Source organism: Microcaecilia unicolor, chromosome 5 (assembly GCF_901765095.1).
Source record: "Microcaecilia unicolor chromosome 5, aMicUni1.1, whole genome shotgun sequence".
NCBI lineage: Eukaryota > Metazoa > Chordata > Amphibia > Gymnophiona > Siphonopidae > Microcaecilia > Microcaecilia unicolor.
In genome coordinates, this window is record NC_044035.1 from 4,438,315 (window position 1) to 4,463,953 (window position 25,639).

The following is a 25,639-nucleotide window of genomic DNA, read 5'->3' on the forward strand; positions in this document are numbered from 1 at the left end:
GGGACCCAGCCCGGAAGTAGGAACTAGAGCAGGGGAAGCCTGTTCAAGGGCAGGATATAGCTCCGAGAAGTGCATCACTGGAAGGAGGACAGCCAAAAGGGTCCATGCCTGAGGGAGAGCCGGATTGGGATCAGGATTATTGGGAACAGCCTTGGATTATTGAATACCCAAAGGGATGAGTAATGGACAGGAGGGGCTATAAATATGTATATGTTGAAAATCCTTATTGAAAATTTTGGAGAAGTGGCTGAGACTGTGGTAAATGGAATCAATTGGAAGAAAGAGTCACTTAAAGCCAATGCCTGGTGTAAAGAAGGAGTTAAGAAGTGGTTTATCTGCCTGTTGCAGAAAGTTCAGTAAAGCTGCATTTGTATAAAGTCAAATCCTTGAAGTACAGTGTGGTCTTTGGAGTAGGAGTGAGGGCATTTGTTTCCTGGACTGGCAGAGAACCTTTGAGAAGTCTCACTTAATTCCTCATAGCTTTCCACATCTCTATTCCAGCCCTCTCCTACGCTCAGACTCGGATGAGGACATTTATGACTGTATGAGTCGGAGAGAGACTGTGAAAGAGAAAGAAAACCATATCCCTATGGCCCAGGTCTGCTGGGGATGTCCAAGCCCCGAGGGGAACTGAGTTAGTGGCGGTGAGTGAGATCCGGGTTACACAAGAAATATGGATGTCTATGTGGCAACAGAAGAACCTCCATCTTATAAAATGGCCACACAGAGGTCCATGTAGAACAACGTTTCCCAAGTCAGTCCTGGAATACTCTCTTGCCAGACAAGTTTTCAAGATATCCACAATGAATATTCATTGATTTGCATACATAGCCTCCATTATATGGAAATTTCCTTCATACATATTCATTGTGCATATCCTGAAAACCTGACTGGCAAGGACCAACTTGGGAAAGACTGATGTAGAGGAGTAGCCTAATGGTTAGGGAAAGGGAAAGGGGACTTGATATACTGCCTTTCTGAGGTTTTTGCAACTACATTCAAAGCAGTTTACATATATTCAGGTAGTTATTTTGTACCAGGGGCAATGGAGGGTTAAGTGACTTGCCCAGAGTCACAAGGAGCTGCAGTGGGAATCAAACTCAGTTCCCCAGGATCAAAGTCCACTGCACTAACCACTAGGCTACTCCTCCACTCAGACTGTTGGGTTGCAACTTAGTTGGACCTAAGTTCAAATCCCACTTCAGCTGTTTGTGATTTTTTTTTTTTAATTGTGAGCCCTCTAGGAACAGAAAAATACCTACAATACTGTAGCTGAATGTACACAACTTCAATAGCCTTCAGGCTTGGAGGTATCTTATATATTCAGGTTCAGTAGGTGTTTTTCTATTCCTAGAGGGCTCACTATGGACAAAAAAAGGAGCTGAAGTGGGATTTGAACCTGTCTCCCTTGGTTCCTAGTCTACTACACTAACCATTAGGCTACTCCTCGCACACTTCATTGTTAAGAATGCCCTCATAGAACCTGGTATCCCTTGATGATTTCACATTCATGCGAGAAGGAGGTCAAGAACGAACACTGGAAGATTAAGGAGCTTTGACATCATCACCACAACTAAAAGCAGGAACGTGGTCTATCACACAACATTTCAGACTAGGCAAGGAATGTTCAAATGTTGCACCGTGTTGGATAATAGCGTCTTCCAATTTCTGCCGCTTTAAACAGTATTTGTGTTCACTCATCCTCAATTTAAATTGTCAGCTTGTCTGTGCGATATACATCTTAAGAAGACACAGACAGATGGGATGTATAAATGACAAAATCAGTAGTGTGAACTCCTACAAATATACCCAGAATTGTCTTACTATCTTATTTCATTATTATCATGTTAAACAAGATCCTTATGTAATACTAAATGTATATTCTCTTATACATTTCCAACATTCATGATGTATTGTTAGCCACATTCAGCCTGCAAAGAGGTGGGAAAATGTGGGATACAAATGCAATAAATAAATAAATAAATACTGCAGCTGAATACTTTATAATGCATTGATACACTGTGAGCAAACAGTGGATATCTCAATCTTCATCTCCCTAATTGCAAAGGACTTAAGTACAAAATATATTATGCATCCAACTTCTCAGTCTTGGGCAGCCAACTCTGGAATGCCTTACCAAGATCCATCCATTTAGTCAATGACCATCTACCTTTTCGGAAGCTGCTAAAAAACTTACCTCTTCAAGCAAGCCTACAATAAAGACTTGACCTAATCTGCGAGTCCATCTGTACTACCTAGACTAGACTATGAAGACTATATCTGGAATATGTCCCCATATTTTCCTTCTAGTACATTCCTCTTCTTCCCTCCCTCTCACTCTCCCATTAAAAATAATACGCTAACCCCATTACACACCCATCTCCCATTCCCTACCTCTACCATCCTCCTTCCTTGCCCATCTCACCTATCCACATCTTACCATCACTTTCAATTTTACTATATTACATCTACGTGCATTTTATATTACTTTGTTTAATCTGCATTACTATGTAAATGACCTCCTCCTTACTTACTGTATCATAGCTGCATCCATGTTATGCTACTTTGTTTGATGCGGCGACCAGAATTGAGTATTGTGTTCAATTCTGGTCGCCGCATCTCAAGAAAGATATAGTAGAATTGGAAAAGGTGCAGCGAAGGGCAACTAAAATGATAGCGGGGATGGGACGACTTCCCTATGAAGAAAGACTAAGGAGGCTAGGGCTATACAGCTTGGAGAAGAGACGGCTGAGGGGAGACATGATAGAGGTATATAAAATAATGAGTGGAGTGGAACAGGTGGATGTGAAGCGTCTGTTCACGCTTTCCAAAAATACTAGGACTAGGGGGCATGCGATGAAACTACAGTGTAGTAAATTTAAAACAAATCGGAGAAAATCTTTCTTCACCCAACGTGTAATTAAACTCTGGAATTCGTTGCCGGAGAAAGTGGTGAAGGCGGTTAGCTTAGCAGAGTTTAAAAAGGGGTTGGACGGTTTCCTAAAGGACAAGTCCATAAACCGCTACTAAACGGACTTGGAAAAATCCAAAATTCCAGGAATAACATGTATAGAATGTTTGTACGTTTGGGAAGCTTGCCAGGTGCCCTTGGCCTGGATTGGCCGCTGTTGTGGACAGGATGCTGGGCTCGATGGACCCTTGGTCTTTTCCCAGTATGGCATTACTTATGTACTTATGTTTAAACTGTAGGATTTGTAAGCCGCATTGAACCTGCTAATGAGTGGGAAAACGCGGGGTATAAATGTTACAAATAAATAAATAAATATTTCAATGAAGTACTGAAGAGCCAAGTGCTTTAAACCTCAAAATTGAATGGCAGGCATTTTTATTAGTTCTTTGTTTACGAAGAGGAAGTGGTTTTGAGGCATAAGTAAAGGCGCTCATCCTAGGAGTGACATCATTGTCAAAGTGTACGAAGGTGTCTCTGGCACCTGCCAACATTTTTCAGAAGCAGGCACAGTAGTAACGAAATGCTCAGCAAAGTAAGTTTATTTTCAATATTAACCTGCACATGATGATGACAATGAAGGCATCATTGTATTGTTTGTTCATTGCAAATGGTCTTAATCCCCTGATGCAACATTTTAAGCGAAACACTGTCAGTGGGACCATTAAGACCAGTGGTGTAGCCACGGGAGGGCCTCAGGGGCCTGGACCCCCTCACTTATGGCTCAGGACCCCTCTGCTTTCCTGGCTGGTGGGGATGCCGAGCCCCACCAGCCAATTATTTTTCTGCCTGAGTCACATCTGCAGCATCACTTATTCAACAGGTGCACATCGTTGCTAATGCTGGCTGTCCTGTGCATGCTCAATTCAGGTCTAAGCAAACTGAGCATGTGCGGGAGAGCCGGCATTAGCGACGAAGTGGCCTGCTGAATAAGTCATGCTGTAGGCGTGACTCATGCAAGAGAGGTCATTGGCTGGTGGAGCTTGGTATCCATGATAGCTCAGGTGTTTATATGTTGATGAGCCAAGAGACTGGGGTCGTGGGGGGGGGGGGGGGGGGGGAGGGAGGAGAGAGAATTGCGTGCTCACCCACCTTGGGCTAAGGCCCATCCTGAATTGGCCATCTGGATACACCACTGATTAAGACACAAATCTGGGCTACATAAAAGATAAGTTAATTATTTATGTTTGCAAAAAACTAATTAAGAATTTTGTTTGATGCAGGTTCTTTTTTGAGATACTAATTAGGAACTAGGGAGATTTTTGGCCAATGAGGTAATTGTCCTGTTTAAGTCTAAGAAATTGAAACTGAGGTCTGTTCCTTTGGGTTTTTTTTTAAATTACATTTTCAGTGATTGTCACATTAACATTGAAGAAATTTTGGTGGGACTTTGTTTTGTAGATGCTGATTATTGCTTTCAACGTCTTCTATAAGTTCTTGTAACCCCACTAACTACTGTTCTCCATTGAGAATATTGACCATTTAACCCTACTCTCTGTTTTCTATCTTTTAACCAGTTTTTAATCCACAATAGAACACTACCTCCTATCCCATGACTCTCCAATTTCCTCTGGAGTCTTTCATGAGGTACTTTGTCAAACGCCTTCTGAAAATCCAGATACACAATATCAACCGGCTCCCCTTTATCCACATGTTTGTTCACCCCTTCAAAGAAATGTAGTAGATTGGTGAGTCAAGATTTCCCTTCACTAAATCCATGTTGACTTTGTCTCATTAATCCATGCTTTTGAATATATTCTGTAATTTTGTTCCTTATAAAAGTCTCTACCATTTTATGCAATGAGACGTTGTATTAAAATAATCCATCTTAACAGTAGCCCACATTAAATCACCTTGGGGTCCTTTTACTAAGCTGCACTAATGGATTTAGTACGTGCTAAATGCAAAGATGCCCATTTTATACCTTTAGGCTTCTTAGCGTTTAGTACTCGTTAATTGTTAGTGCACCTTAGTAAAAGGACTCCTTAGTCTCTCCACTATGGCCTCGTCTTCCTGAGTGTCCCTGTTACTCCTCGAATATCTACTGGTCTAACTGATTATTTTTCCAGTTCTTGCTTCAAATATACCTATTAAAGTTTTTATAATGTGTTTTTGCCTCCAAGCAGAGGAGACTCCTGAGAAAATTAAGGAGTTATGAGATAGGAGGCAATGTCCTTCTGTGGATGAAGAAATGGTTATGGGACAGAATACAGAGGGAAGAGTTAAACAGTCATTTCTCTCAATGGAGGAGGGCGAATAGTGGAGTGCCACAGGGATCAGTACTGGGACCAGTGCTTTTTAACATATGTATAAATGATCTGGAAATCGGAATGATGAGTGAGGTGATTAAGGGTCCTTTTAGAAAGCCATGCTACCGATTCTCGGTGTGGCAAATGAAAGGAAGCCCATTCAATTCATATGTAGATAAGTACTTAAGTATTGCCATACTGGGACAGACCAAAGGTCCATCAAGCCCATTATCCTGTTTCCAACAGTGGCCAATCCAGGTCACAAATACCTGGCAAGATCCCAAAAAAGTACAAAACATTTTATGCTGCTTATCCCAGAAATAGTGGATTTTCCCCAAATCCATTTAATAACAGTCTATGGATGTTTCTTTAGGAAGCCATCCAAACCTTTTTTAAACTCTGCTAAGCTAACTCCTTTACCACATTTTCTGGCAACGAATTCCAGAGTTGAATTACATGTTGAGTGAAGAAATATTTTCTCCGATTTGTTTTAAATTTACTACATTGTAGCTTCATCGCATGCCCCCTAGTCCTAGTATTTTTGGAAAGCATAAACAGACGCTTCACATCTACCTGTTCAACTCCACTCATTATTTTATAGACCTCTATCATATCTCCCCTCAGCCACCTTTTCTCCAAGCTGAAGAGCCCTAGCCGCTTTAGCCTTTCCTCATAGGAAAGTCATTCCATCCCCTTTATCATTTTCGTCGCCCTTCTCTGCACCTTTTCTAATTCTACTGTATCTTTTTTGAGATGGGAGAGTGTTGAGGGGCAGAACAGGGAATTATGAGTGGGAGAGACTGAGTTGGAATTTGGAGGGGATAACAACGATCTGGCAAACATTTCTATCTAGAGATGCCACTGTTGTGGAGTGAAGGCTGCTGAGCTCCTTGGAATATGGTCCTTGGGACAGGAGGCCTAAGAATCAGATGATGGTGTCCATGGAGTTCTGAGGAGGTTTTCCTTCATCTGAAAAAGTTCCAACAAGGTGTCAGGGCTCAGAAGAGGAGTGTCTGCTTTTCCAGGAGAGGGTGCTGACCATGGCAGTCTAGGGGCAGTAGAGAGAGACATTTTGGTTTGGGGGCTTGTTCTCATATTTCCAAGTGGCTCAGAGGGTCTAGGGAGAACGTATCTTTTGTGATCTGCTCACATGGATTCTCTAGTGCTCCATGATCCTGAAGAAGCAAGGAGTGATTCTGGGTTAAAAAGATGGAAAGTATCTATTTAGGGGGGGAAGTTGTCGTTTCAGGTCCTTGTAGCAGAAGTCAGTTGGGAATCCACACACTACAGATTAGACCCAAATAGGGAGACTGAGACCAAACGGATATTGCTGGGAAGAGTAAAGAATGTTAATATGATGTTAATGCGAAAACTTCAGAAACGTTACTGAAGATCCAAAAATACTTGCGGACTTCTATAGGAATGGAACATTGAAGCTTGTGTGATTGCTCCTGGATGATCTCAGGTTGAAACCTAAACAACAATGAACACTGAGGTGAATCAGTTCGGGGGTGAAAAATGGTGGCCGAGTGGGAAACAAATTGATTTAAATACACAGGTCTTAGCTGAGAGTTAGAAAATTTGAACTAGAGCAATCTGTTTTGATGGAAGGGATTTTGAGTGATAAACAGATATTAGGAGTGTGGAACAGACCTTATCATGTTGCTGAAGTGTATGTACCCAAGAATGAGATAAGAACCAGAACAGCAAACACTGAGAACCAGGAGTGTTTACTTCCTTCCTTCTTTCTATCTATCTTAAAGAGTGTTTAGAAATGCAGACAATGCCCCTGGTCCCAGGAAAATTCGGTGAGATTAGTGAGACATACGTTTTGAGCAAGATTATCGGTGTTATCAGTGAACAGCAGACAGGGCCTGCAGAAGTGCTCTCCTGCTTCACTTTCAACAGTTTTGCTTCAAAATTGTTTTCTTTCAAATTCTTCAAGCTTCTCCCCATGGTTCCTGCATGATACAGCTCACAATGGACACTAGCAGAGACGCCAAGTTACCCAGTTCCAGGTTGGAGATTTAGGACCATCCTGGATTTCTCACCACCCCATCCTTGTGCATTATGGGACTTGCAACACTTATGTCAATGGCCACATTCCTTTGGGGCGTTAAGTTCAAAACCAGGCCTGGCCAAAAGGTTTTCAGTCTGGAACTGAGTAACTTGGCATCTATGGATTAATGAGACAAAGCCAACATTGATTTAGAGAAGGGAAATCTTGCCTCACCAATCTACTTCATTTCTTTGAAGGGGTGAACAAACATGTGGATAAAGGCGAGCTGGTCGATTTTGTGTATCTGGATTTTCAAAAGGCGTTTGACAAAGTACCTCATGAAAGACTCCAGTGGAAATTGGAGAGTCATGGGATAGGAGGTAGTGTCCTATTGTAGATTAAAAACTGGTTAAAAGATAGAAAACAGAGAGTAGGGTTAATGGTCAGTATTCTCAATAGAGAAGGGTAGTTAGTGGGGTTCCCCAGGGCTCTGTGCTGGGACCGCTGCTTTTTAACATATTCATAAATGACCTAAAGATGGAAGTAACTAGTGAGGTAATTAAATTTGCTGACAACACAAAGTTAATCAAAGTTGTTATGTTCTGCTCCCATTTATATATATATATATATTCCCAGTTCCCTATGTCTTATGGGACTTTTCCTATTGGCCGGCCGTTGCTCCTGTGTATGCTGGGTTGTAGCCCACCCCTTCCCCCTCCATTGGGGCTGAAAAAGTGTCTGCGGCATGCTTTTCTAAGAACTGTAAGCTGACTTGCTGTACCTTGTTTCATGCTCACCCTTTAAGCTACTGTAAAATAACCAAGTTTTATTTCCCAGTTTAAAAGTATTCACAGCATCTAGTCCCTCAGCTTGGTGCTGAGATCTCCTGGAGTGGTACATGTGAATCGCTTGTTTGCTCTTTCCAAAAATACTAGGACTAGGGGGCATGCAATGGAGCTACTAAATAGTAAATTTAAAACAAACTGGAGAAAATATTTCTTCACTCAACGTGTAATTAAACTCTGAAATTCAGTGCCACAAAAGATGGTAAAAGCACTTAGCTTAGCAGGGTTTTTTTTTTCCTTAAAAAAAAGGTTTGGATAATTTCCTGAAAGAAAAGTCCATAAATCATTATTAAGATGGACTTGGAAAAATCCACTGCTTATTTCTAGGATAAGCAGCATAAAATCTGATTTACTTTTTTGGGATTCTGCCAGGTACTTGTGACCTGGATTGACCACTGTTGGAAACAGGACAACTGGGCTTGATGAACCTTTGGTCTGTCCCAGTATGGCATCATCTTTACTGAAGAAGATATACAAACCTCTACGGTCTGTGTCCCGTATATGGCAAGACAGATTGTGATGGGCTGAGTGAGGTTTGATGGGAAGTAGGGTCAGTGCAGGGCAAACTTTACAGTTCAGATCTGTTTATTGAAAGAATTACTACTACTAAGCATTTCCATAGTGCTACTAGACGTACACAGCGCTGTACAAATTATATGCAGGCACTTTGTCCCTAGATCTCACAATCTGAGTTTTTGTACCTGGGGCAATGGAGGGTTAAGTGTCTTGCCCAAGGTCACAAGGAACTGCAGTGGGAATTGAACCCAGGTTGCCAGGATCAAAGCCCACTGCACAAACCATTAGGCTACACCTCCAAGGTATATTCCCCCCCCCCCCAAAAAAAAAAAAAAGTAACACAAACTGTACAGAGAGCTTGGGTTCTTATAGCCCCCTGTCATGATCAAACCAGGTACAGTCATTCCTACAAATAAACCGTCTACTCCCAGTTAAACTTGTCAGCTATCACTGTAGCCTTCTCTATTGTGCTCCAAAAAATCTGCAATTGAGATTCCCTGTCAATGACATCCAATTTTTGATACCTTCTTCTTTCCATGATCTTTCCCAGATTGAACGTAAAGTAAATGGAGATTGTCTGGATGCAGAAAATTTCTGCTACCTCTTTGGATTTGGGAACGCGACAGTGGTATTAGTCTCTGCAACATGAAATCTAGGCGATCAACTGAATGAGCATTTGTCTTTGAAGGAGAGATAAGAAAAGTGGTTACAGCATTTTCTGATGAACTACAAGTACTAATTGGCCCCCAATGGGAGATTTTCATACAGTGGTTCAATTGCTGATTATTCGTCATCTCAATTGCTGAATTATGATTTATTTGGGCCTCTGGGAGTTTTTCTAGGATTCAGACCTGTGATCCTGTGTACTGAAGACTTGCAGCTGAGTCTCAGAAGTCACTTAGCTGCACCCAAGCTCCAGTGGTAGAAGGAAATGCGCCCCCCCCCCTGGAGGAACCCATTGGACCAGCAAGAGGTACATCTAGCCAATGATGTTATATAAAGAGAGCCGGGCAGATACACCCTTGCTAGTGCAATAGTTGTCAGTGGGCCTGTTCTATGTTTACTGCTGCCCAGCTCCTCTTTAATAACTTGTAAGGTTCAAGTTCAGTTTATTTGATATACTGCAAATACACCAAAAATCTAATTGATTTACATAAGTACATAAGTAATGCCATACTGGGAAAAGACCAAGGGTCCATCGAGCCCAGCATCCTGTCCACGACAGCGGCCAATCCAGGCCAAGGGCACCTGGTGAGCTTCCCAAACGTACAAACATTCTATACAATCAAGCCATTGTGACATCACTAATGAGGTTGGCTCTTATTGGTGGAATGAGCTACTATGACATCACAATAGGTTAAATCACTGCTCTATGTAATAAAAGTGAGCCAAGTAGAGGACATAAGTACATAAGTAATGCCACACTGGGAAAAGACCAAGGGTCCATCGAGCCCAGCATCCTGTCCACGACAGCGGCCAATCCAGGCCAAGGGCACCTGGCAAGCTTCCCAAACGTACAAACATTCTATACAATCAAGCCATTGTGACATCACTAATGAGGTTGGCTCTTATTGGTGGAATGAGCCACTATGACATCACAATAGGTTAAATCACTGCTCTATGTAATAAAGGTGAGCCAAGTAGAGGACGTAAGTACATAAGTAATGCCACACTGGGAAAAGACCAAGGGTCCATCGAGCCCAGCATCCTGTCCACGACAGCGGCCAATCCAGGCCAAGGGCACCTGGTGAGCTTCCCAAACGTACAAACATTCTATACAATCAAGCCATTGTGACATCACTAATGAGGTTGGCTCTTATTGGTGGAATGAGCTACTATGACATCACAATAGGTTAAATCACTGCTCTATGTAATAAAAGTGAGCCAAGTAGAGGACATAAGTACATAAGTAATGCCACACTGGGAAAAGACCAAGGGTCCATCGAGCCCAGCATCCTGTCCACGACAGCGGCCAATCCAGGCCAAGGGCACCTGGTGAGCTTCCCAAACGTACAAACATTCTATACATGTTATTCCTGGAATTGTGGATTTTTACCAAGTTCATTTAGTAGTGGTTTATGGACTTGTCCTTTAGGAAACCGTCCAACCCCTTTTTGGGGTCAAATAAAGATGTGAGAATTAGGTTTCGGGGGGGCTATCAGAGTCCAGGCCCTTGGGAACCACTGTGCTGTGGCTTACTTAGGGAAGGGGGGGGGATGAAGGGGGTTATAGGGATTTAGCTGATATAAAACATTTCATGTTCATGTCGGATTGATTATTATATCCCATTGAATGTACAAATTTGTGTGGGCAAAGGGGGTTATGGGTTGGGGGGATAATGTTAAAACACAAAAAGTTGATGATGGTTTTCCAATTGTAAGTTTAGTATTCTGGCTATTTAGTTAGTCATAAACCGGATACATGAAATTTTGTGTGTACTTTGAGTGTCATCAATAAAAGTTGTTGAAACATAAAGATGTGAGGGAGGGGAGGGGATCTTAATGCAACATAATAGGATATCCAACATCAGTCTATGAGTAGAGACTCAGGACTGATCACTGGGACAATAGGGCAGTCAGGGCCTGAGGGTAGGATTACCCTATGTCCTCTTTTTGGACATCTTCAGATATGTCCTACAGGATTTTTAATTTTTAGGGAAATGTCCTCTTTTTCTTTCATGTGCCTATGACCAACACACCTACCAATCTCTGGCTTATTAGTCAGTCTGGACACATGGGGGCGTTAAAGAGAGAGAGAAAGGCGTTGCTGACAGTGTTGCCAGGTGGGCGGTTTTACCGGCCAATTGGGCAGTTTTCCGCGACCCGCCGCAGGAAATTTTTGCCTGCAGCTGGTCGCAGTTTTTTGGGCTTCTTTTTTTTCTTTTCCGCGGTTTTTCGGGCGGTTTTTTCGGCCGCGGGGGGCGGGGTTAGTGATGTTTTGGGCGGGGTTAGTGACGTTCTGGGCGGGGCCGGTGATGGGGGAGGCGGGGCCGATGACAGGGGAGGCGGGGCCGATGACGGGGGAGGCGGGGCCGATGACGGCGGGGGCGGGGGTGATGACGGCGGGGGTGATGACGCGGGGGTGGGGGTGTCAGGGGCGGGGTTTGAGTTTGGGCGGGTTTTGGGCTGTTTTTAGGCTGGATTGGGTGGGAAAAAAATTTTCCACCTGGCAACCCTGGTTGCTGATCTCCTCTCTGCTCCCCCTGCTGGTTGAATCTGTCAAAGGAATTTTGTTCATGCAGCACAACTTTAAGCATACGTCATGCCAAGACTTTCACACGTATCTCAGAAGCCAGCCAATGTTGTTGAGGTATATGCGTTTTTCTGATAAGTACGCTTAGGCTCAGACTCAAATCCGGAAGTTCTTGAGAAGTAGAGTGTCTACTGCTGTACTGTAAGTAAGTCACTGCTTGATGTGTGTTCATTAACTACAATTAAATATTTCTTTAGCAAAGGTAGCAACCATTTTGATTTTTCTGTCTTTTTTTTTTTGTCTCCACCAATATGGTAACCCTTCCCAAATGTTATGGTCATTATTGCTTCATCTAGGTTAATATGAATTTATTTATCCCTTTAATAGCATGTATGTTATTGATTTGAGATTAAGTGTTTTTAGTTATTTACTTTCACCATTTTTATGTGCCATACGTTGAATACATCTTCGTTTAGGTATTCAGTGTTCATGATACTTTAATCATCTCTCACCCTTCAAATGTTATGTTCGTTATTTCATTTCTGTTTATATGCATTCATTTATCTCCTTAATATCATGTATTTTATTTATCTGAGATCAAGTCTTCTCCGTTATTTACTTTTACCATTTTTATTGGTTTGCATACAACTTATACGATTCTTTTCATTTAATTTTAACATAATATTTTATACATTATTTCACTATCGTATTTAAATTCTTACAAGCATTCACGTCTTAGTTATACATTCTACTTTTTAAAATGTTTAACCTATATGTATATATAATTTTTATATACGTCCTAATTTTTAGACCCCTGACACAGGCACTTTGCCAAAACACAGTACTGTGTCGGGTTTTTGAAGAATAAAGAATTTGATACTTAGAACTCTCGTCTCCTGGTTTTCTGTGGAAGAGCCCTGCTACCTCCACGTCCTTCGCTACTGCGGGATCTCAACCCTACCCAAGGGCCCACAACGGTAGGGATCCAGTATGCCCTAACTTCTATCTAATTTAATCACTTTTGGTAAGTGGGTAGAGGCCCATGACCCTTTTTGCCCTTGGATTTGGAATATGTTTTACCTGTGCACCTGTGGGGTGAGAGCATCCTGCAGCATTTCAGAAAACTGTTGAAGGCCCATTTCTTTTCTTAAGCCCAGGGCCGCCGAGAGGGGGGTCAAGGGGGGGGGGAATTCCCCGGACCCGGGCCTCCAAGGGGGGGGGGGGCGGCCGGCGCCGGGGTCAGGCTCCCGGTGCTGCAGTCCCCAGTCTCGCCTGCCTGCCTCCTCGGCTCCGTGCCCCTTCCAGCGGCAGTCACAGATCGCATCTCTTCTGGCCTTCCCTCCCTGTGTCCCGCCCTCACGGAAACCGGAAGTTACATCAGACGAGGGCGGGACACAGGGAGGGAAGGCCAGAAGAGACGCGATCTGTGACTGCTGCTTTGAATGAAGGGGGCCCGGAGCCATGGAGGCAGGCAGGTGAGACCGGGGACTGCAGCGCCATCAGCCTGACCACGGCACCAGGCCCCCCCCCCTTGGAGGCCCGGGTCCGGGGAATTTTGCCCCACCTGTTATAAAAGTCACACACTGTAGAAACCTGGTCCCACCTATCAACTGCATTCTCTTGGGTGTCTTAGTTTCAGGATTTGCAAGCGTGTTAATTATGATGCTAATTAAAACTTCCTAGAAGTTGATTTGATGAGCTTCAAATATACACATTTCTCAGAAAATCAAGTCACAAAGACGGAATCTAAAAATGAATCTGCAGCTTTTCCGGTAATTAAAACCCTCTTGTTCGTCAGTGGGACTAGAGATTGCTGTAAAGTGATTTGGAATTGATGTCAAGAACTAACATTTCACGAAAGAAGATGTACAAGAAAAGCAGTATTAAATCTGTCAGTAGGCCGGGGGCAGCCCAGCCACACTTCACTAGGGTACTAACGTGGCTTTTGAGAAAAACGTCCAAAAAGTGGCTCAAGTCTGCATTTGGACAATTTTCTCACAAAAAATGTCCAAGTCAGTATTTTCAAAATTTACTTTTAGACGTTTTTCTCTGAAGTCCATCAGAAGTGCGTCCAAATCTCAAGGGGGGGGGGGGGGCGTACCAGGGGCATGTGCAGGGTGGTACTTGGGTGTTCCTAAGACTTATTGTGTTCAGTTTTGGAGGCCGTATCTTGCAAAGGATGTAAAAAGAATTGAAGCGGTGCAAAGAAAAGCTACGAGAATGGTATGGGAATTGCGTTACAAGACGTATGAGGAGAGACTTGCAGACCTGAACATGTATATCCTGGAGGAAAAGAGAAACAGGGGTGATATGATACAGACGTTCCAATATTTGAAAGGTATTAATCCTCAAACGAACCTTTTCTGGAGATGGGAAGATGGTAGAACGAGAGGACATGAAATGAAATTGAAGGGGGGCAGACTCAAGAAAAATGTCAGGAAGTATTTTTTCACGGAGAGAGTAGTGGATGCTTGGAATGCCCTCCCGCGGAAGGTGGTGGAAATGAAAACGGTAATGGAATTCAAACATGCGTGGGATAAGCATAAAGGAATCCTGTTCAGAAGGAATGGATCCTAAGGAGCTTAGACGAGATTGGGTGGCAGAGCCGGTGGCGGGAGGCGGGGATGGTGCTGGGCAGACTTATACGGTCTGTGCCAGAGCCGGTGGTGGGAGGCGGGACTGGTGGTTGGGAGGTGGGGATGGTGCTGGGCAGACTTATACGGTCTGTGCCAGAACCGGTGGTGGGAGGCGGTGCTGGTGGTTGAGAGGCGGGGATAGTGCTGGGCAGACTTATACGGTCTGTACCCTGAAAAGGACAGGTACAAATCAAGGTAAGGTATACACAAAAAGTGGCACATATGAGTTTGTCTTGTTGGGCAGACTGGATGGACCGTGCAAGTCTTTTTCTGCCGTCATCTACTATGTTACTAAGACTTAGACATTTTTCAGCCATAATAAACCAAACCGTCCAGGATTAAAACTTAGACATTTTGAACTAGACCTGTTTTATAACGAGTAAGGCACAAAAAGGTGCCCTAAATAGCCAGATGACCACTGGAGGGAATCAGGGATGACCTCCCCTTATTCCCCCAGTGGTCACTAACCTCCTCCCACCCCCCAAAAATGTAATGAAAAACATTACTTGCCAGCCTCTATGCCAACCTCAGATGTTATACTCAGGTCCATTAGAACGGCATTCAAGTCCCTGGAGTAGTGTAGTCTTGGCTGGCTTCTACCTTCCCCTAGCTGTTACACTTGTGGTGGAAACTGTGAGCCCTCCAAAACTCACCAGAAACCCACTATACCCACATATAGGTGCCCCCTTTACCTGTAAGAGCTATGATAGTGGTGTACAGTTGGGGGTAGTGGGTTTTGGTGGGGCTCAGCAGACCTGGGTGCATTTTACAAAGTCAACTGCTGTGTCCCCTAGGGTGCTTAATTGCTGTCCTGGGATGTCAGGGGGACCAGTCTACTAAAAATTCTGGCTCCTCCTACATCCTAATGGCTTGATTTTGTGCGCTTTGCACTTGGACTTTTTTTTTTTTCAAAAATGGACCAAAAAATAAAACGTCCAAATCACAAAACCTTCTATTTTCGAAAACAAAAGATAGATGGTTTCCCTTTTTGAAAATGACCTTCTTCGCTATTCAGATTTTGGACATTTTTTTTTGCAAAATGTCCAAAGTCGGACTTAGACGTGATATCGAAAATGCCCCTCTTTGTGTACGTCCTTGAGAAACAGTCCTGCGTGCTTGGGACAGGGTGTGGAGGAACCGCTCTCGCTGTCTCATTTTCCATTTCTCCTCATTTTTGATCATCAATCTAGAGTTTGAAGTTTCGCACTCTAGCAGGGCTGCATCTTCATTCTTCTGCCTGGAAGCGCACAGATTTGCAGCTGTGTGGTACAACTTTACTTGGGGAGGGACGGCAATTCCTAACGGTCTAAGGTGAGGTCAAGCTGAAGGCGTTATGCACCACTTAATGTTCAAAGGCAAATGGCAGCAAATCCTTCCTGGAGCAGCTCGGAGGGCCTGAAATGACTCCCTATGCCTCTGATGGCTGTGGATCCAAGCAGTCTGGCTTTTATTTGCAATCCAAATATTTGCAAGGTGCTCCACAGGCACAATTTGAGTGTCTTCAAGATCTCCGCTGGGCCTCCTGAGTTCCACTTCAACATTCCCTTGCACAGTTGCTAGATTTCACAGATCCCTTCTCCTGAACAGCTTTTTCTTCTATAATGGGTAGAATTACCATATTTGCAGAGACAAAAAAAAAAAGAAGACACCAAAAGTAAAAATGGTTGCTACCATTGCTCGTAAGAAAAGCTTTTAAGAATAACCTTGTTAAATACAGCTTGCACTAAATTGGAACCATATCAATTTCAGCTCTATTAGAAACTAGGTTTTCCTTGATCAAAACAATTTCTTCTGCTCTTTAAACATACAATAAAGGTCCTGTGGGGATATTGCATCTTTAATCTCCTGTTTCTACCTGCAGTAAAGTCTCTCAATTGGTGAAGAATTGTTTTCATATCAGAACAAATTAATTTGGCACCTAAATAAATTTCATGGTTAATCTGTCACAGTAACATCGTAAATGACGGCAGATAAAGACCTTATGGTCCATCCAGTCTGCCCAACAAGACATGGTATGGGATACTTTATCAGGTCTTTGTAAGCCACATTGAGCCTGCAAATAGGTGGGAAAATGTGGGATACAAGCGCAATAAATAAATAAATAATTGCAGGAGGACCTTGCAAGACTGGAAATTGAGGCATCCAAATAGTAGATGAAATAATCCGGAGAAGTGCAAAGTGGTGCAGATATTTTTATTTTTTGTTACATTTGTAGCCCGTGCTTTCCCACTCATGGCAGGCTCAATGTGGCTTACATGGGGCAATGGAGGGTTAAGTGACTTGCCCAGAGTCACAAGGAGCTGCCTGTGCCTGAAGTGGGAATCGAACACAGTTCCTCAGGACCAAAGTCCACCACCCTAACCACTGGGCCACTCCTAGCACCCAATGCAGTGATACAGATTAGGAGTCACCACCCAGAAAAAAGACACACAATAGCAAAACCTATAGATATTAGATTGAACGATGGAGGGCCCAACCACATCATTTTATGTTGAAATTTTCTGCTAAGTTTGCAGCAGTGGTGAAAAAGCAAATGGAATCCTATGAATTATTAGGAAAGGAATAGAGAATAAAATAATTATCATAATGACTCTGTATCACTTCACAGTGCAACCACACCTTGAGTATTGCGTGCAATTCCAGCTGAAGCATCTCAAAAAAAGATAGTGGAATTAGAAACGGTTTAAAGAATAACGACCAAAATGATAAAGTGGATGGAACTTCTCCCGTATGAGGAAAAGCTTAAGAGGTTAGGGCTCTTCATCATCTTGGAAAAGGGACAACTGAGGGGGGATATGATAGAGGTCTACAAAATGGGTTCTCTTTCAAGAAGTACAAAGATTATGGGACCCTCAATAAAACTACAAGGTAATGCTTTTAAAATGAATAGAAGAAAATGTTTTTCAACTCAATGTATAGTTAAGCTTTGGAAAGTGTTACCTGAGAATGTGGTAAAAGTGGTTAATGTAACTGTATGTAAACAAGATTTGGACAAATTCCTGGAGGTGAAGGCCACGAACTGTTATTACCGTAGACCTGTGGAAAACCACTACTTATCCCTGGGGGTTGGTAACATGGAATCTTGCGACTTTTTGGGATTCTGCCAAGTTCTTCTGACCTGGATTTGCAACTGTTAGAAACAGGACACTGGGATAACCAGATCTTTGGCCTGACTCAGTATGGAAATTCCTCATTTTGGTGGGTATAAAGGTACAGCCTTGCGATTCTCAGTCAATGGGGATGTTTGAAGGAATTTTTTATTTTACTGCTGCAGAATTAGATTGGTGAAGCAAGATTTTCCTTGACTAAATCCATGTTGGCTTTGTCTCATTAATCCATGCTTTTGAATATGCTATGTAATTTTATTCTTTATAATATTCTCTACCATTTTACCCAACACCGACATCATAAATACATGTGTTGTCATACTGGGAGAGACTGAAGGTCCGTCAAGCCTAGTATCCTGTTTTCAACAGTGGCCAATCCAGGTCACGAGTACCTGGCAAGATCCCAAAACAGTACAATACATTTTATGCTGCTTATCCCAGAAATAAGCAGTGAATTTTCCCTATTTTAATAATTGCTTATGGACTTTTCTTTTAGGAAGCTATGCAAACCTTTTTTAAACCCCTTTAAGCTAACTGCTTTTACCACATTCTTTAGCAACAAATTCCAGAATTTAATTACACGTTGAGTGAAGAAATATTTTCTCCGATTCATTTTAAATTTACTACTTTGTAGCTTCATTGAATGCCCCCTAGTCCTAGTATTTTTGGAAAGAGTAAACAGACGCTTCACGTCTACCCTTTTCACTCCACTCATTATTTTATAGACCTCTATCATATCTCCCCTCAGTCGCCTTTTGTCTAAGCTGAAGAGCCTAGCCACTTTACCCTTTCCTCATAGGGAAGTCGTCCCATCCCCTTTATCATTTTTGTTGCCCTTCTCTATAACTTTTCTAGTTCCACTATAACTTTTTTGAGATGTGGCGACCAGAATTGAACCTCAAAAACCAAAAGGGGTTCATACTTTCCACAAAAGTACAGCAACACAAGAAGAGTGGAAAGAAACCAACTTCAAGAGATCAGTCCAAACGCAAGAGTAAGATGCTCCCAAATCAAAACTTTATTTGGACCCTACACGGTCCGTGTTTAGGCTTTAAAAAGCCTTCATCAGAGGTCAATCAATGAGTGCACAGTTATGTAATGATTGACGATGGAGCACATCAAACAAATGTCTTTCTGTCGCAGAATCTTTCTGAAAAAATGATGAAGAGAAATCTTGAAAGTAGCAGGATAGTCTTCAAAAAGATTGTTGTGAGCGTGGACGCCTTGGTCTAAACAGACTTCTGCACCTATGGAACTTTGGAAGGCTAAGTGCTTTGAAAATATGCCTCATGGTCTCTCAAACATCCCCCCTCCCCCACAAACCTTTTAAGTAGCAGATTTTCACTGGCAGGGAGCAGCAACTAATACCCACTGCTCATGTTGGCCCCACAGCCTTCTCTCTGATACAACTCCCTGTTTCCAAATAGGCAGGAATACATCAGGGGGAAGGCTGTGGGGCCAGCGTGAACAATACGTATCAGTCGAAGATCTGTTATTTACAAGGTATGCAGGAGGGGCAGTTGTTGGAAGTTCTCAGCTGGTGGGGCTTGGGGATCCCTGCCAGCTACATCATAGGTGTGCTGCTACTGGGTGGGGGCCCACCCTTGGCTACGCCACTGTTTCTTAGCCACTGCCGCACACTGAGCAGAGGGTTTCAACGTATCATCAACGATGACACCTAGATCCCTTTCCTGGTCGATGTCTCCTAACGTGGAACCTTGCATCACGTAACTATACATTGGGTTCCTCTTTCCCACAAGCATCACTTTACACTTGCTCACATTAAACATCATCTGTCTTTTGATTGCCCAGTCTCACCGGTCTATAATTTCCTAGATTACCTTTGGAACCCTTTTTAAAAACTGGCATTACATTTCCACCTTCCCAATTTTCGGGACCATGCTTGATTTTAAAGATAAATTAGATGTTACTAACAGTAGATCTGCAATAAAATGCACCTCCCCAGCATTTATTTACTTATTTATTGCATTTGTACCCCACATTTTCCCACCTATTTGCAGGCTCAATGTGGCCAACAGAGTGTTGTTATGACAAAGTCATGACAGGATCTTGGATACAATCAAAAAGCAGAAGATGGATGAGGAATTATAGAAGATGGTGTTAGGATAGTTTAGGAGGTGTGTTTTGATGATTGGTTGGGTTGATGTGGTTTATTTAATACATACGTACCCTACATTTCCCACCCATTTGCAGGCTCCATGTGGCCAACAGAGTGTTATTATGACATATTCATGAGAGGATCTTAGATACATTCGGTGGCAGGACGAAGATATTAGAAGACAGAGAAGGGGTGTTAAATAGGGTGATGTAGGAGGTGTAATTAGTTGTGTAGGTAGGTTGTGTGGTGATTTGTGTCTTTAGAGGTTCTTTTTGTAGGCTCTGTTGAAGAGATGTGTCTTCAAAGACTTGCGAAAGTTGCTTAGATTGTCCATAGTTTTTAGGGCTGGGGGTAACGCATTCCATAGCTTGTGTACTTCTGTAGGAGAAGGTGGTGGCGTATGCTTGCTTATATATGGCATATGCATCAAACGGTGAAGCTGTTCTGCCCATTAAATGATGAAATATTACTGCTACTACTCAGTGAGCCATCAGAGGGGAAGAGAGGGGATGTGTGGGTGGCATACGAGCATAAATAAACCCTTCTTTTTATTTGATCAAGAAATGTTTGAATGAATAAACCTCCAGTGCACTTCCCATGCCTTCTTCAATGTTCACAAGTCCATTCCCTGCCCTCTGCTGCCCCCTACTGTTCAGCAATTCACTGTTAGCTGGCAAGAAAAAAAACCCCACTCCATGCTCATCTCATGAGTAAGGCTTTTTGGACGCTGTTACAAATGCTAATAATTATTAGAAATAAAATGATATTTGTAATCAAAGCTCCTGGAGCATTGATAACTATTAAAAGCCTTCAAAAGTTAAAAGGGTTGCGAATGCATTCTAAACCGTGTTCTTTTGTTTCTGTAAACTATAAGGTAATAGTTTAGCTATCAGAATGGAAAAAGAGGAATGCTTTTAGTTTCTGACCATTACAAAATCGAAATTCAATGCACACCCTTCTTGAAAAAAGAATGAGAAAGGAGACAAATGGGAAGACTTGAAAGAGAGTCAGGATAGAAGCAGAAGATCTCAAGATCTGCAGAAAATCAGCAAAAAGGGAGAGAAGAGGAAAACCGCACTTCTGCAAAAAGTGACATTTCCTTTCCATTCTCACAATTAGGAAGATCAACCTCTAAAGTTGAAGTGGCATGCCATAATCTGCTTTCATGGACCGTCCAAGTAATTCCATGGCCCTGACAACATTTCCACTATCCATGATGTATTGTAAGCCACATTGAGCCTGCAAAGAGGTGGGATAATGTGGGATACAAATGCAATAAATAAATAAATGAAATCTCAGAACAAAACTGAACCTGCCCTGCAAAGCGCAACCTTTCAAATGAAGTTATACCCAGAAAACATACAGCTTATCCCCATGTGGAAGTTAGAAACATTTCCCATCAGTACCAACACCCTGGGAACAATTTCTCCACTCCAGGCACTCGGCCTGTGATGACAGTGGCAATGGGGTCAGGGGGATGGAACAGGGCTTTCATTTGGGGGCATACAGCCCTGAATTAGCAGCATAAATACTAAGGTATGTGTCACCTACAGAAAACTCTCGCTGTAACATTATTGAGCAAATCAGACAGAAATTTCATTGCACTTTAATACAGATGGCCCAGGTACATTCTGAACAGCAGCGATTCCCAAACCTGTCCTGGGAGAACCCCAGCCAGTCAGTTTTGCAGGATGTCCACAATAAATATTCATGAGATCGATTTGCATACACTGCCTCTTTGGTTTGCAAATCTATCTCATGCATATGTATTCTGGATATCCTGAAGATCTGACTGGCTGTGGCTCTCCCAGGACAGGTTTGGGAATCGCTGGCATACAGGGTTGGCATTTCAAGCAGCAAGATTATGGACTACGATTTCACCTATATTTAAATCTTCTCAGTCCTATCTTCATTTTAGGAAAAAATTGAAAACCCCTTTGTTTCAGAAATCTGTATCCCACACTAACCAATGATTTTTTTTTAATTAGTAAATTTATTATTATGCCTGTTCTTCCCAGTTAAATGAAACTGGCTTCTTAAAGAAGTGTGGGGTAATAGCGGGATAGAAAACCAATATACCGTTACCAGTATCATATCTAAGGTATTAGTGCTGTACATTGGCACACTGTCATTTCTCATCGTTTCCTGATTTTTTTCTGAACCACTTAGAAGTTTCTCTAATAAACGTGGCATATGAAATATGAGAAAAAGTAAATACATAAATCTGTATATTATGTCATTATCTAAGTACAGTACTATCAAACAGGTCTCAGTTTGTAAGATAGTGGGGGCACATAGAGGGGCATTTTCGACCGGGGACGCCCATCTCCGAGGACGGCGCCGCGAAGGGGCGGGGCCGACTGCATTTTTGAATGAGATGGGCGTCCATCTTTTGTTTTGATAATACGGTTGGGCCCGGCCAAATGTCAGAGATGGCTGGGTTTGAGATGGCCGGCATCGGTTTTCACCGATAATGGAAACCCAGGCCAGCGATCTCAAATCCAAGGCATTTGGTCATGGGAGGAGCCAGCATTTCTAATGCACTGATCCCCCTGACATGCCAGGACACCAACCGGGCACCCTAGGGGGCACTTCTAAAAAAAAAAAAAAATTAAATAAATAAAAATAGCTCCCAGGTGCATAGCTCCCTTACCTTGGGTGCTGAGCCCCCCCAAACCCCCCCAAACCCCACTTCCCACAATTATACACCACTACCATAGCCCTAAGGGGTGAAGGGGGGCACCTACATGTGGGTACAATGGGTTTCGGGTGGGTTTTGAAGGGCTTCCATTTTCCACCACAAGTGTAACAGGCAGGTGGGGGATGGGCCTGGGTCCGCCTGTCTGAAGTCCACTGCACCCACTAAAACTGCTCCAGGGACCTGTATACTGCTGCGATGGACCTGAGTATGACATTTGAGGGTGGCATAGAGGCTGGCAAAAAAAGTTTTTAAAGTTGTTTTTTGGAGGGTGGGAGGGGGTTAGTGACCACTGGGGGAGTCAGGGGAAGTGATCTCTGATTCCCTCCGGTGGTCATCTGGTCAGTTTGGACACTGTTTTGGGAGTTGGACCTGAGAAAAGGGACCAAGTAAAGTGGACCAAATTCTCGCCAGGGACGCCCTTCTTTTTTCCATTATTGGCCGAGGGCGCCCATCTCTTAAGCTACCCTTCGGACACGCCCCCGGGAACTTTGCCCGTCCCGGCGATGGAAACCAGTTGGAGCTGGCCAAAATCAGCTTTCGATTATACTGATTTGGCCAGCTTCAGGAGATGGCCGGCCATCTCCCGATTTGTGTTGGAAGATGGCCGGCGATCTCTTTTGAAAATAAGCTGGATGGTCAAAATCTTCACAAACTACTATTTAACATTTCTAAAGCGCTACCAGGGTTGCGCAGCGCTGTACCAATTCCACTCTTACTCAACTAAACTTGCTGGTAAATGTGGGATACAAATGCAGTAAATAAATAAATGAAATTTCACATGTTCTAATTACATCACTTTGCCAGAACGAGTCACTCAGGACTGGCATCAACATGGTCACGTTTCACCATAGCTGCGTCAGGACAATGGTCCTGGAAGAAAACGCTACTCTTCCCAATGTTAGTTATTCCGTTTAATGCTGGGAAGAGTAGCTTGGGAGGGTCATTGTCCTGATGTGGCCATGTTGACGCAGGTCCTGAGTGAGTCGTTATGGCAAAGTGATATCAGTGCATTATGAAGTTTTACATTTTCTAATAAATGGACTTAAAGGAATTTACCAGCAAGTTTATTTGAGTAAGAGTGAGAGCTTTGGGTTTGTGAAGGTATTGTCTAAGTACAGTACACATATACATAAGCATTGCTTTAATGGGACAGACCGAAGGTCCATCAAGCCCAGTATCCTGTTTCCAACAGTGGCCAATCCACATCACACGTACCTGGCATGATCCTGAAAGAGTAAAACAGATATTATGTTGCTTATCCTAGAAATAAGCAGTGGATTTTCCCAAGTCTATCTTAATAATTGTTTATGTAACTTTCTTTTAGGAACGTGTACAGACCTTTTTTAAACCCTGCTACGCCCACTGTTTTTACCACATTTTCTGGCAATGAATTCCAGAGTTTAATTACATGTTGAGTGAAGAAATAGTCTCTCGGGTTTGTTTTAAATGTACTACTTTGTAGCTTCATTGCGTGCCCCCTAATCCTAGTATTTTTTGGAGAGAGTAAACAAGCGATTCACTTCTACCTCTTCCACTCCACTCAGTATTTTATAGACCTCTATCATATCTCCCCTCAGCCGTCTCTTCTCCAAGCAGAAGAGCCCTAACCACTTTAACCTTTCCTCACCCCATCATTTCGGTTGTGACCATGTCTACAATAACATATAAAGGCATAATGGCTCTCCCAGTCTAACCAGTTATCGTATTTTACACTGCTAAGATCTATCCCAGCTCCCAGCCAAAGATGGCTCTAGCGGGATATCACTCCTTATGTAGGTTAGATTTTCTTGTCTATAGTTTTCTACCACTCATAGTAACATAGTAACATAGTAGATGACGGCAGAAAAAGACCTGCACGGTCCATCCAGTCTGCCCAACAAGATAACTCATATGTGCTACTTTTTGTGTATGCCCTACTTTGATTTGTACCTGTGCTCTTCAGGGCACAGACCGTATAAGTCTGCCCAGCACTATCTCTGCCTCCCAACCACCAGCCCCACCTCCCAACCACCGGCTCTGGCACAGACCGTACAAGTCTGCCCAGCACTATCCCCGCCTCCCTACCACCAGTCCCGCTTCCCGATCTTGACTAAGCTCCTGAGGATCCATTCCTTCGGCACAGGATTCCTTTATGCTTATCCCACGCATGTTTGAATTCCGTTACCGTTTTCATTTCCACCACCTCCTGCGGGAGGGCATTCCAAGCATCCACTACTCTCTCCGTGAAAAAATACTTCCTGACATTTTTCTTGAGTCTGCCCCCCTTCAATCTCATTTCATGTCCTCTCGTTCTACCATCTTCCCATCTCCGGAAAAGGTTCGTTTGCGGATTAATACCTTTCAAATATTTGAACATCTGTATCATATCACCCCTGTTTCTCCTTTCTTCCAGAGTATACATGTTTAGTTCAGCAAGTCTCTCCTCATACGTCTTGTAACGCAAATCCCATACCATTCTCGTAGCTTTTCTTTCCACCGCTTCAATTCTTTTTACATCCTTAACAAGATACGGCCTCCAAAACTGAACACAATACTCCAGGTGGGGCCTCACCAACGACTTATACAGGGGCATCAACACCCCCTTTCTTCTGCTGGTCACACCTCTCTCCATACAGCCTAACAACCTTCTAGCTACGGCCACCGCCTTGTCACACTGTTTCATCACCTTCACATCCTCAGATACTATCACCCCAAGATCCCTCTCTCCGCCCGTACCTATCAGACTCTCCCCGCCTAACACATACGTCTCCCGTGGATTTCTATTCCCTAAGTGCATCACTCTGGGCAATTGACATTACAAACTTCCATTCGTAATTCAATATTCAGTACCACCCCTTCCCCAGGTTTTACCATGAAGCTTTTCAATAATCTAAAGCCACTAAAACCAGCTTGGTGCTCTCTAAACCTCCGGCTGCCTAGATCACCGTGGTCCTGCTGGATGGTATATTTGTATCAATGTTGTTGGTTTCTGAGTTTGTCGCCTAATGCTTTGCTGTGTTTAATTTCTCTGCTCCTCACTTTTTATTTCCTCTATCCTTGCTGCTACCGTGTAAATAGAAAAGGGTGGGTTTAAAAAAGGTTTGGACAAATTCCTGGAGGAAAAATCCGTGGTCTGCTATGGAGACAGACATGGGAAGCAACTGCTTGCCCTGAGATTTGTAGTATGGAGTGTTGCCACGATTTGGGTTTCTGCAAAGTACTTGTAAAACGGGATAACGGGCTGTACACTGCCTTGAGTGAATTCCTTCAAAAAGGCGATAAATAAATCCTTTTTTTTTTTGTTCAATCATTTTTATTGTTTTTTGAA